A 12,961-nucleotide genomic window follows, 5' to 3' on the forward strand; every position below is an offset into this window, starting at 1 on the left:
GATTTCCTTTTCTCTCAAAGAGGAGAGAGAGCTTAGGAGGCCTCTTGGTGAGACCAAGAAGACTCTCTCCCATATGAGAGGAGGAATCCAAAGAACGAGAAAGTAATGACTCCCTAAGTTCCTGAAAAGATGTGGCTCCATGAAGATGGTGGTCTAGATGATCGCCAACTACTCCCAAGAGGAACGGTTAACCCATAGTACTTCTCCTCATCACTCCAAAAGGGAAGAGAAGAAACCAAGGAAGAAAAGGCCAAGAAATAGGTCACCCTCTTCTCCTTCTTCTTCACCTTCCTCCTCTACTGATGAAAGCTATGGCTATTCTCCTAGAGAATACAAGAGGGGAGGACATCGCAAATCTTACCCTGCATGGCAAAGGTCACAAAAGCTAAAGAAGTTCAAAGAGGGAGGAAAGAGTGTCTCTTTTCTCACCTATGATGGCACCTTTGGTGCTACCGACAAAGTATTGGCCTTCATCCAACAATTTGATGTGGCCTTTGGAGACGAGGGATTCATGGAGTCCTCCAAGCTACACCATGTAGCTATACACTTTCAAAAATTGGCTCGTCAATGGTGGGTTAGCCTTCGTGGCAATGGTGAAGCCCCAAAGACATGGAAAACTCTATGAGTTTCCATCATGAAGCAATTCCTTGCAAGTGATGCAAAGGGAAAAGTGCTTACCAAATGGTGAAGTTTAAAGCTTCTCTCTCATGACTCTATCCACAAATATGTGGACAAGTTTTGGGATTTACATCTCAAGGCTACTATCTTTCAAAAGATAGACTTTGTTGAGCAAAAGCAACAATTATGTGCGGGATTACCCAAAGAGATGGCCGAGTATGTCAACTCTCAATGGCCTAGTTCTGTCACCAAAGTAATCCACCACACCATGGTTGCTTAGCGCATCAATTTCCAACAAGGGGCTAGACGGAATGTCAAGCCCATGGAAAATAAAGACAAAAATGATGCCAAGGGGAAAACCAATGCCCAAAATTCTTACCAAGGCTATTCCAACAACAACAACAATTGGTCCAAGGAGAAGGGAGTTTACAAAGGTAAATATAAACTCTCTCCTAAAGAGCTAGAAGATTTTAGTAAGGACCACAAATATTTTAAGTGTGGGGAGCAAGGCCATGGTTATCGTCCTTGGCCCAAGAGAATTGCCCGCAATGAGACTCCTAGAGTCTCTATGTTTGAAGCTCCAAAAAAGGATGCTCATTGCCAAGGATTTCTCTTTTCCTATGCTTGGGAAAATATGCAAGATCATGATGCCTTTATTTTGTTTGACCCTAGTTCAACTCACAACTTCATATCCATGGAATTGACCACTAAGCTAGGCATACAAGCCCACAAGATGGGAGATGCATTGAAAGCCAATGGAGCTATCAAGGGACAAGACATCTCAGTAACTTCTTTCATTGGAAAATTAAGTCTTTATGTCCAAAGCTATTTGGACAAAGAGGATTTTTTCATCTCCCCTCTCAAACATGAGAATGTTATCGTTGGGGCACCATGGCTTAACCGCATGGCTTCCAACATGAAGCTCCTTGAAAGGAGAATCTACTTCACCTACAGGGAAAAGAGCATGCACATAGATGTTTATGAGTTGGGAAACACCATATCCCTGCAATAAATGGAATCAAGAGGAATCATAGTTGTCTAATTTCCTAAATGGATTCCAAGATGTTTTCATTGATGACATCCCTAGTGAGCTATCTCTAAAATGAGGGATGATGACCATGCAATTGAGCTCCTACCAAGAAGCTCACTGCCTAACAAGCCTCCTTATCGAGTTTCACAAGCTCAACAAGAGGAGATCATGAGGCAAGTGCATGAAGTGGTGAGAAAAAAAGGGATGGTGAGGTTTAGCTCCTCTCCATTTTGTTCACCATTGTTTTTAGTGCAAAAGGAAGACGACACATATCACATGTGTGTCGACTATAGGGCACTAAATAAGATCACTTTCAAAAAAATAGATTTCCCGTGCCGCGGGTAGAAGATCTATTTGATAATTTACAAGTTTTGGCCTGAAAAATCCTCAGATGCATTTAAACTTGTGATGGACAAAAAAAATCTTCAAGCCGTTCAAATTCTCTTGAAGAGTACAAGAGACACCTACAGGTAATCTTTCAAGATTGTGAGAGAGAATAATCTTTTCATTAATAAAAAGAAAAGAGAATTTTTCCTACAAGAGATTCAATATTTAGGTCACATTATCTCTAAAGATGGCACCCATATGGATGCAACAAAATTAGAGATAATAAAAGGATGGCCTAATCCAAGGAATCTATAGGAGGTACGAAGCTTCATAGGTATGTGTGCATACTATAGATGCTTCATATAAAAAATTCTCTCTAATAGTAGGCCCATTACATGACTTAACAAAAAAAGAACGTTAAGTATTCATGGACTGCAAAAGTGCAAGAAGCTTTTGAGAAGCTTATCTCTCAACGTGCGTTCACACTACTAGATCTCTCAAAGCCATTTAAGGTCCAATCTGATGCTTGTGGTGATTGCCTTGGAGCTATTTTGCTTCAAGAAGGAAATGCCATAGCATATGAGAGTCAAAGACTCAACTTCAATAAGTTAGTATTCGGCAAATACAGAAAAAAGCTACTAGCTATTCTATATGCCCTAAACACGTGGAAACATTATCTCTTGGGGACTCCATTCATCCTACAAATGGATCACAAAGCCTTAAGAACTTCATGACGCAAACCAAGCTCTCCGACAAACAAATGAGGTAGGCAAAATTTCTTTTGCAATTTAAATTTCATATTGCTCACATTGTTGGCAAGCACAATCAAGTGGTCGATGCACTTTCACAACGACCAAGGGTAAATGTGGTGTCTATGGCAACTCACAATGATCTATCTTTTATGATAGATGAGTCTGCTACTAACCGAGACTTTCAGTACGTAATTAGAGCCTTTGCAATAGGGAAGTAACAAGAACCATTCACCTTGAAGGATGGTTATCTTCCAAATGGCAATAGGCTATGTGTTAATCACCCATATAATAAGAACGTAATGTATGAATCCCATGCATCTCCTTATGCGGGGCAAAGAGGAAATCCGTAATCTACTCTTCAAGGAGTAGAAATGTATTTATGTTGGTCTACCATGAAAAGTAAACATACAAGAGTATGTTTCAAAATGCGTGGTATACCTAAAGTTGAAATTTGATCGAGGGAAGCAACTTGGATTGTTTCAATCCGACAGGCTTTACAAGAAAACACACTCTATGCCTGTCAAAAAGACTATTGAGGAACATCAAATGGCAACCCTCTTCATATCAAATTTTCAAGCATCATGGATTTCCAACACCCATAGTGTCGGACAAAGATCCTAGAATGACCAGTAATCTCTAGAAGGGTCTCTTTGAGAATCTATGAAGTAGATTAAATTTCTCTATCGGCCTGTCATCCACAAACGGATGACCAAAGTGATATAACTAATCTAACGATTCTTAATCTACTAAAATCCTAGGTCATGGAAGTAGATCAATGTTCTCAATGATAGAAGTACCTACCTCTTATAGAGTACGTGATATTGTACATACTTCTATGGGGAAAGTACCATTTGAGGTTGAAGAAGGAAGATCCAAAAGTCCCTTACTACTTAAAGTACATGGGGAAGATCTCCGCTGCTGATGAATATAGCCGAGACCTTCAAGAATCTTTTCCAAAAATTAAAGGGGTTATATCCATCTCACAGGAAACGCAAAAAGGATTGCTGCTAATAAGCACAGAAGAGCCTTAGCCTTTAAGGAAAATGATTGGGTCTTACTTAAGTTTCCTAAGGCTCGATTGAGGCAAACGACGGGCAAAAATCCAACGGGTCATCAAAAGTATTATGCTAAACTAGCAAAAAGATATTATGGTCCTTTTTGAATTCTTAAGCTAATCAATGAGATGTCTTATTAATTAAAGTTGCCCAACCATTGGCTCATGCACCATGTTTTTCATGTGATCCTACTCAAGCCCTACAAAGGAGAGCCTCCAAATGAACCAATTATTGAAGACCCTCCCAAAGTCGAATATCAAGAAGAGGTACTACAACCCGAAGCTATCCTTCGGCATGAAGACAAGGTACTACGACATGGTAAGATTATCCGACAGTATCTTATTAAGTTCAAAAATTATCCTTTTGAAGATGCTAGATGGATGCAAGGAATCCAACTTAAGGATAGTATGAACCTTGTCAATGCTTACAATGCTACATTAGAGTAAGCAAATGTACATGTTTCTTTTAAATGATCAATGTTTATCTCTTATAAGACTAATTCTCTCTTTATTGTGCACAAATTTAAGTAGTATGCATACTAAGGACCATGTTTGGGATGATGACGTCTCGCAAACACCATGTAGAATTTGCCACTCTACTTGGGAGGATGAAATGGACTTAAGAGCAGACATGCTTGCGGCAGCTATGTCTCCCAAGCACCAAATGGATTATTCATCCATCTTGGAATGATGTCGTAGGGTAAAAAGGGATCCTCTACCTGCTAAGACAAATTGACTAATGACTATGACTTTATCTCTTTTACCTCATAGTCGAGGATGACTATGATTTCAAGAGAGAGGTATGTCATTAAATATCTAATATCTAACCAACCCAAATGATTTTCTCATATTAAATTGATCATTTAATATGGGTTAATAAACGGAACAAGGGTTAGAATATAGACATGTGCTTATGGATCTATCTCAACACGGGGCCAATGGTAAAGGGGCCCTATCATAAAATACAATATCTAACTTTACTAAATGATTTTCTCATATTAAACTGATCATTTAGTGTGGGAGAATAAATGGGAACAGGAGTTAGAATAGAGACATGTGCTTCTAGACCTATCTCAACATGGGACCAAAAAGGAGCGATGGTTACATCTCAATAAGGGTCCAAAAGGAGGTAGTCTATCAAAGAGGAATGTGCAACTAATGAAGCTTAAAAGACCTTAGGGTTAGCTTCATTAAAGACCTCCAATGGTTACAGTTAAAAGTCCTTTGACCTTAAGCAAACTAGAACTTGAGGTGGAAACCCAACCTAAACTTAAGCAAGCTAGGGTTATGCTTGAGGTGGGAACCGTTAAGCAAGCTAGGGCTGTGCTTGAGGTGGGAACCTTAATCAAGCTAGGGTTGTGCTTGAGGTGGGAACTCGACCTAAACTTAAGCAATCTAGGGCTGTGCTTGATGTGGGAACTCGACCTAAAGTTAAGCAAGCTAAGGCTGTGCTTGAGGTGGGAACCCCACCTAAGGTGCTTGTCATGCTTGATGACTAAGGTACTTGAGGTACTTGTCACATTTAATGAGGAAGTTTCTTGAGAAGCTTCCTATGCATGGGGTGTAAGATGCTTGACTCAAAAAAAGAACCTACTCACTTAATGAGGAAGTTACTTGAGAAACTTTCTATGCATAAAAATCTCAAAGTTAGGGGAATTCTAAAAGAGCACATGGGACACATGTCAGACTCTCACTAAGCTTAACCACACGGTGTGCTTGAATGCTATTGGTTGGGCTAAAGAGGGTTCCAATGAGATTCTACTTCCATCTTACAAATATCTAGATATTTTTAAGCTCTCTCTCTAAGGGGTAAGGAGGACACTTGTCAAAAGACCACCCATATGCTTGACTGCATGCTGGATGTGATTGGCTAAGGAGAGAGGGGTCCAATGAGCTTGTAGCAAGTAGAATTTTTGCCCAAAGAAAGAAAGGCGGGTGCTAGGGGGTTATACACCATCACACACACTCATTTGGGACACCATTCTCACTTGGTGAAAGTTGAGGAACACCACCTCCTTCTCCAAGCTTGTGAGAGTGAAAGCCTACACCAACAATTTTGGCTATGGAATCCAAATCCAACCAAGAGCTATGCTTTAATGCTTAAACTTTTCATCTTCTCCATTTTCATTACTATGCTATTATATATGCTAGCAAGAAGAGTAATGATAAGTGAGGAACTATTTCTTTTTCCTATGGAATGTTTCTTCTTCCTCTTCCCTATCCTCATTCCCTGCTAGCCCTCTCCACCTTCGAAGGTGTTTGAGGCCTTGGGACTGAGGCTTGGGATATTTAATGCTTTCTTCAAGTTTATGTTATGCTTGTGATGCATGAAGCTTTCCATCTTTATTGCATCACCGAGGTTACAAGGAACACAAAGATTGTATTGTACCAAGTCTCTCTTGATGGGAGAAATCATAATACAAATGCCTATTGCAGGGGATACGGGCTCCATATGAATCCGGTCCTCAACTATTGTCATGTTCTCTAAACTCTCTCTCTTGCAAAAGTATTATTCATGCCAAGTTAACTAAGTACCATGTTTATGTTGCTACCATCAATTAAGTTCACCGCTATGCTCACAAAGTAATCTCTTAAAAATGATTCACCTAATTTCTTAATTCCGCTACTCTCAAAGTTCATAGGCCATTTCCATTAGGTTGGTGTCAGAGCATTAGGTTTCTCTTTTCTTGCTTAAGAAGAGAGGTCCTTAAGTAGCCTATTAATGGTTGATTTTTTTAATTATATTAGGGTAAGTGGGAGTGGGATCTATTATCGGTTTTGTTGAGCCCACTATGTGGGATATGGTGCACACCTCGGGAGCTTTGGACTTAATAATGGAGTCTTTTTAGACTTGCCTACGGCTTTACCATTATTGAGCCATAAGAAGTCCGAAAGGAGCTATCCCTCAACAACTTTGCTATGTTAGACTCACTCCACTACTCTCTATAATTTACCAATTCGAGCCGTGGGTGTAGATACTTAAGTGCCTATTTTTAAAGGCTAAGGGGAGTAGCAACTAAGGTTTTGAATTGCCAAAGCATACACTAAGTAAACACATAAGATCAATTAACATGGCTGACAATAACCAAGACAGAGAATGAACATTGATAGCTTTGATTTTGCACATGAAGGTTTTAATGATGATGCCCCCATGTTTGTTAATTATCTTGTTACTAGGTTGCGACAAGCTATGGGCAACCCCTGTTTGCAAGCCGAAGTTACTCAAAAACTTCGTGCTTGTGGGATTTCCTTTCCTCTCAAAGAAGAGAGAGAGCTTAGGAGGCCTCTTGGTGAGACCCCCAAAAGAAGACTTTCTCCCATACGAGAGGAATCCAAAGAACGAGAAAGTAATGACTCCCTAGGTTCCTCAAAAGATGTGTCTCCATGAAGATGGCGGTCTAGACGATTGCCAACTCTTCCCAAGAGGAAATGGTTAACCCATAGGTCCCTCTCCTCGTCACTCCAAAAGGGAAGAGAGGAAACCAAGGAAGAAAAGGGTAAGAAAGAGGTCACCCTCTTCTCCTTCTTCTTCACCTTTCTCCTCTACTGATGAAAGCTATGGCTATTCTCCTAGAGAATATAAGAGGGGAGGACATCGCAAATCTTACCCTGCATGGCGAAGGTCACAAAATCTCAAGAAGTTCAAAGAGGGAGGAAAGAGTATCTCTTTCCTCACATATGATGGCACCTTTGGTGCTACCGACAAAGTATTGGCCTTCATCCAACAATTTGATGCGGCCTTTGGAGACGAGGGCTTCACGAAGTCCTCCAAGCTACGCCATGTAGCTATACACTTTCAAAAATCGACTCGTCAATGGTGGGCTAGCCTTCGAGGTGATGGCGAAGCCCCAAAGACATGGAAAACCCTACGAGTTTCCATGCTTACCAAATGGTGAAGTTTAAAGCTTCTCTGTCATGAGTCTATCCACAAATATGTGGACAAGTTTTGGGATTTACATCTCAAGGCTATTGTCTTTCAAAAGATAGACTTTGCCGTGCAAAAAGAAATAATTATGTGCGGGATTACCCAAAGAGATGGCCGAGTATGTCAACTCTCAATGGCCTGGTTCTATCACCAAAGTAATCCACCACACCATGGTTGCGTCGTGCATCAATTTCTAACAAGGGGCTAGACGGAATTTCAAGCCCATGGAAAACAAAGACAAAAGTGATGCCAAGAGGAAAACCAATGCCCAAAATTCTTACCAAGGCTATTCCAACAACAACAACAATCGGTTAAAGGATAAGGGAGTTTACAAAGGTAAATATAAACTCTCTCCTAAAGAGATAGAAGCTTTTCGTAAGGACCACAAATATTTTAAGTGTGGGGAGCAAGACCACGGTTATCGTCTTTGGCCCAAGAGAATTGACGGCAATGAGACTCCTAGAGCCTCTATGTTTGAAGCTCCAAAAGAGGACGCTCATTGCCAAGTATTTCTCTTTTCCTATGCTTGGGGAAAGATGGAAGAGCATGATGCTTTTATTTTGATTGACCCTGGTTTAACTCACAATTTCATATCCATGGAGTTGACCATTATTCTAGGCATACAAGCCCACGAGATGGGAGATGCATTGAAAGCCACTGGAGCTATAAAGGTACAAGATGTCTCAGTTACTTCCTTAATTGGAAAATAAAGGCTTCATGTCCAAATCTATGTGGACAAAAGGGATTTCTTCATCTCCCCTCTCAAACATGAGAATGTTATCGTTGGGGCACCATGGTTTAACTGCATGGCTTCCAACATGAATTTCCTTGAAAGAAGAATCTACTTCACCTACAAGGAAAAGAGCACGTACATACATGTCCATGAGTCGGGGAACACCATATCCCTGCAATAAAAAGAATCAAGAGGAATTAAAGTTGTCTACTTTCCTAAATGGATTCCAAGATGTTTTCATTGATGACATCCCTCGTGAGATACCTCTAAAATGAGGGATGATGACCATACAATTGAGCTCCTACCAAGAAGCTCACCGCCTAACAAGCCTCCTTATCGAGTTTCACAAACTCAACAAGAGGAGATCATGAGGCAAGTGCATGATTTGGTAGAAAAAGGGATGGTGAGGCCTAGCTCCTCTCCATTTTGTTCACCATTACTTTTAGTGCAAAAGAAAGATGACACATATCACATATGTGTCGACTATAGATCACTAAATAATATCACTATCAAAAATAGATTTTTCGTGCCGCAGGAAGAAGATCTATTTGATAAGTTACAAGTTTTGGCCTGACAAATGCTCCAGATGCATTCAAACTTGTGTTGGACAAAAACCTTCAGGCAATCCAAATTCTCTTGAAGAGTACAAGCAACACCTCCAGGTAACCTTTCAAATTGTGAGAGAGAATAAGCTTTTCATTAATCAAAAGAAAAGTGAATTTTTCCTACAAGAGGTTCAATATTTAGGTCACATTATCTCTAATGATAGCACCCGTATGGATCCAACAAAGTTAGAGATAATAAAAGGATGGCCTAATCCAAGGAATCTACATGAGGTATGAAGCTTCATAGGTATGGTGTATACTATAGATGCTTCATAGAAAAAACAATCTTGCTAATAGTATGCCCATTACATGACTTAACAAAAAGAAACGTTAAGTATTCATGGACTACAAAAGTGCAAGAAGCTTTTGAGAAGCTTAAGGAGAATCTTATCTCTCAACATGTGCTCACACTATTAGATCTCTCAAAACCATTTGAGGTCCAATGTGATGCTTGTGGTAATTGCCTTGGAGCTATTTTGCTTTAAGAAGGGCATGCCATAGCATATGAGAGTCAAAGACTCAACTTTGATAAGTGAGTATTGGGCAAATACAAAAAAAGAGCTACTAGCTATTCTATATGCCCTAAACAAGTGGAAACACTGTCTCTTGGAGACTCCATTCATCCTACGAATGGATCACAAAGCCTCAAGAACTTCATGACGCAAACCAAGCTCTCTAGCAAACAAATGAGGTAGGAAAAATTTCTTTTGCAATTTAAATTTCATATTGCTCACATTGTTGGCAAGCACAATCAAGTGGTCGATGCACTTTCACAACGACCAAGGGTAATGTGGTGTCTACGGAACTCACAATGATCTATCTTTTATGATAGATGAGTCTACTGATCGAGACTTTAAGTACGTAATTACAGCCTTTGCAATAGGGAAGTAACAAGAACCATTCACCTAGAAGAATGGTTATCTTCCAAATGGCAATAGGGTATGTGTTTATCACCCATACAATAAGAACGTCATATACGAATCCCATACATCTCCTTATGCGAGGCAAAGAGGAAATCCTAATCTACTCTTCCAGGAGTAGAAATGTATTTCCATTGGTCTACCATGAAAAGTAAACATACAAGAGTATGTTTCAAAATGCGTGGTATACCAAAAGTTGAAATTTGATCGAGGGAAACAACTTGGATCGTTTCAGTCGACAAGCTTAACAAGAAAACACACTCTATGCCTGTCAAAAAGACTATTGAGGCACATCAAATGGCAACCAAGACCATATTAGGTAAAGTGGGAAAATCCCAATTCCCAGGTTGGACAACTTTCAATATATCATGTACAAAATATCGAGATTTTGTCAAAAATTTGAGTTTTCTTAAGGTCTCATTCCACTTTATGCACATACAATAGACAATGAAAACAACTAAAATTCCATGGTTTCAATCAATTGGATTATTAGGAGACGAGTATATTGCATCCATTATCGTTGTCTATGTTCTATTGTCCTACCTACAACTTATCTCAACATGGAGAGCTTGGTTTCTAGGTCCACCACTTGTCCAAGTTAATGTAAAAGTGACTCAAGGTTCACAACTTGTGAAAGCAAGGATACATTGAGGAATACAATCCACTTGGCTATGTTTCCTTACTTTATTGCATGTGACATTCAAACAAGGTCCACTTCTAATCTAGAACTTCTTAATTTGAGGCATGGGGCATACATAAAATGTGTAGCATATGCTCTATTGCCTCATAGGAAGGTTGGTTTCAAGGTGCAGATATCCAAGCTAGCCTATCTTGGAGAAATGATGGAGCTTGCTTCTCTTCTTGATTCAATGGAGACTAGCTTGGACAAGTGGTGGACCTTTGCTTCTCTCTATGTTTCAAAAGAGTTAGCTTGGACAAGTGGTGACCTTGGAACAAAACCCCCATGTAAAACATATCATGGGTATTCCAAGTGATTAGAAAGATTACCATTTAAGATATAACCTTATAGGTTGGACAACTGGAGCCTAGCTTGGAGAAATGGTGGACCTTTGATTCTCTCCATGTTTCAATGGAGCTTATCTTGGAGAAATAGTGGAGCTTTCTTATGTCCATGTTTCAATGGAGCATAGCTTGGACAATTGGTGGACCTTTTCTTCTCTCTATGTTTCAATAGAGTTAGCTTAGACACGTGGTGGATCTTCAAACTAAACCAACTACTATCAATGTTCCCTAGCTTGGACAAGTGGTGGAGTGTTTCTCCTCTCCGTGTTTCAATGGAGCTTATCTTGGACAAGTGTTGGACCTTAAAACAAAACCCCCATGTACAACACAGCATGGATTTTCTAGATTTCAATGGAGTCTAGCTTTAACAAATGGTGGAGCTTGCCTTCATCCATGTTTCAATGAAACTAGCTTGGACAAATGGTGGAACTTGTAACAAACCCCCCCATGTACAACATATCATTGGTTTTCTAAGTGATGGGAAGGAATACCATTCAAGATATAAACTTATAGCTTGGATAAGTAGCTGACCTTAAAACCAAATTCATCATAATACAATGAAATATAGGTCAGCCAATTCCTAAATCTTGAGACCAAACCTCCCATGCTATTAGAGATAATATATTGGATAAGTGGTGGACCTTCTATTATTTTCCCATGCCTAGTTTAGACAACCAGTACACCTTGCAGCTCTAAAGGTTGGACGAGTGGTGGAGCTTTGTTTCTATCCATGTTTTAATGGACCCTAGCTTGGACAAGTGGTGGACCTTGGAAAAAATCTTCCATGTACAACATATATGAGTTTTCCATGTTTTAATGGAACCTATCTTGGACAAATGGTGAAGCTTGCTTCTCTCCATGTTGATTTTGGAACTACCTTAGACAAGTGGTGGAGCTTTTCTTTTCTACTCTTCATAATACAATGAAGTATAGGCTGGTTACATGGTGAATCTTAAGGAAAAACCTCCCATTTTACTAGGGATAATAGGTTGGACAAGTGGATCAACCTTCTATCATTTCTCCATGACTATATTAGACAATTAGTAGACCTAGCATCTCTCTATGTTGTCTAGAGATGAGCTTGGACAAGTGATGGACCCTGCTTCTCTCTTCCCTTGGTTTACTAGTTTGAAGACTCATTATATATACTTTCTTAGATCTAGCTTGAACAAGTGGTGGACCTTGTATCCACAATCTTAATCCATTACAAAAAAGTATATGAAAAATAGCATAGGAATCTTGGTTTGAAGGTCAAGCAATCAGGTTCCAAATGCACATAATAATATATTTTCCACCCATAGAAAAGAAAGTTAAATATGTTATTTCATACCAAATTGACAAAGGGAACGTCCAAGAATTCTAGCTTTGCATCTTGTTAGATTTAAACCTTCATCAAGGCGACATGCATGTATACATCAACTTTCAAGCCATTCAAGAATACATGCACTTAGATTCCATAATTTTCTTTTCAAAGTCTTTTAGGTTCTAAAACTCTTTTACATAAAGGATGTAATGATAAAATTCTTGAAGCAAACATTTGTGCCCAAGAAAAAGATCCCTCTCACATATTTCAAGTCCATGAATTCTCTAATCCACACAAGTTTTATTTTGACATCAAACATCAATTCTCTCCTAGTTACAAATAAATGCAACCTCGAGACAAATTGACAAAAAATGAATTTCTTTTACTATATGATCCAACATAGGCCCCAATCAAATAAAAAATGAGTCCCCAAAAATTTGGGTGCACTCTAGCAATACATCAGAGTCCCCTTACAATAGGATGCACTCCAATAGTACATTGAAGTCCCCTTAGAGTAGGGTGCACTCCATTGAAGTGTTCATAAAATTGACACACCTTTGTTTTTTTTTTTAAAAGACTATATCAAATTATAAAAATGTTGAAAGATACACACTAGAATAAAGAAAGCATCTTATGGCCATATTTATTCAATGCTTTCGTGTTGACAAGTA

Source organism: Adiantum capillus-veneris, chromosome 3, assembly GCF_014529385.1.
Source record: "Adiantum capillus-veneris isolate H3 chromosome 3, ASM1452938v2, whole genome shotgun sequence".
Classification (NCBI taxonomy): Eukaryota; Viridiplantae; Streptophyta; class Polypodiopsida; order Polypodiales; family Pteridaceae; genus Adiantum; species Adiantum capillus-veneris.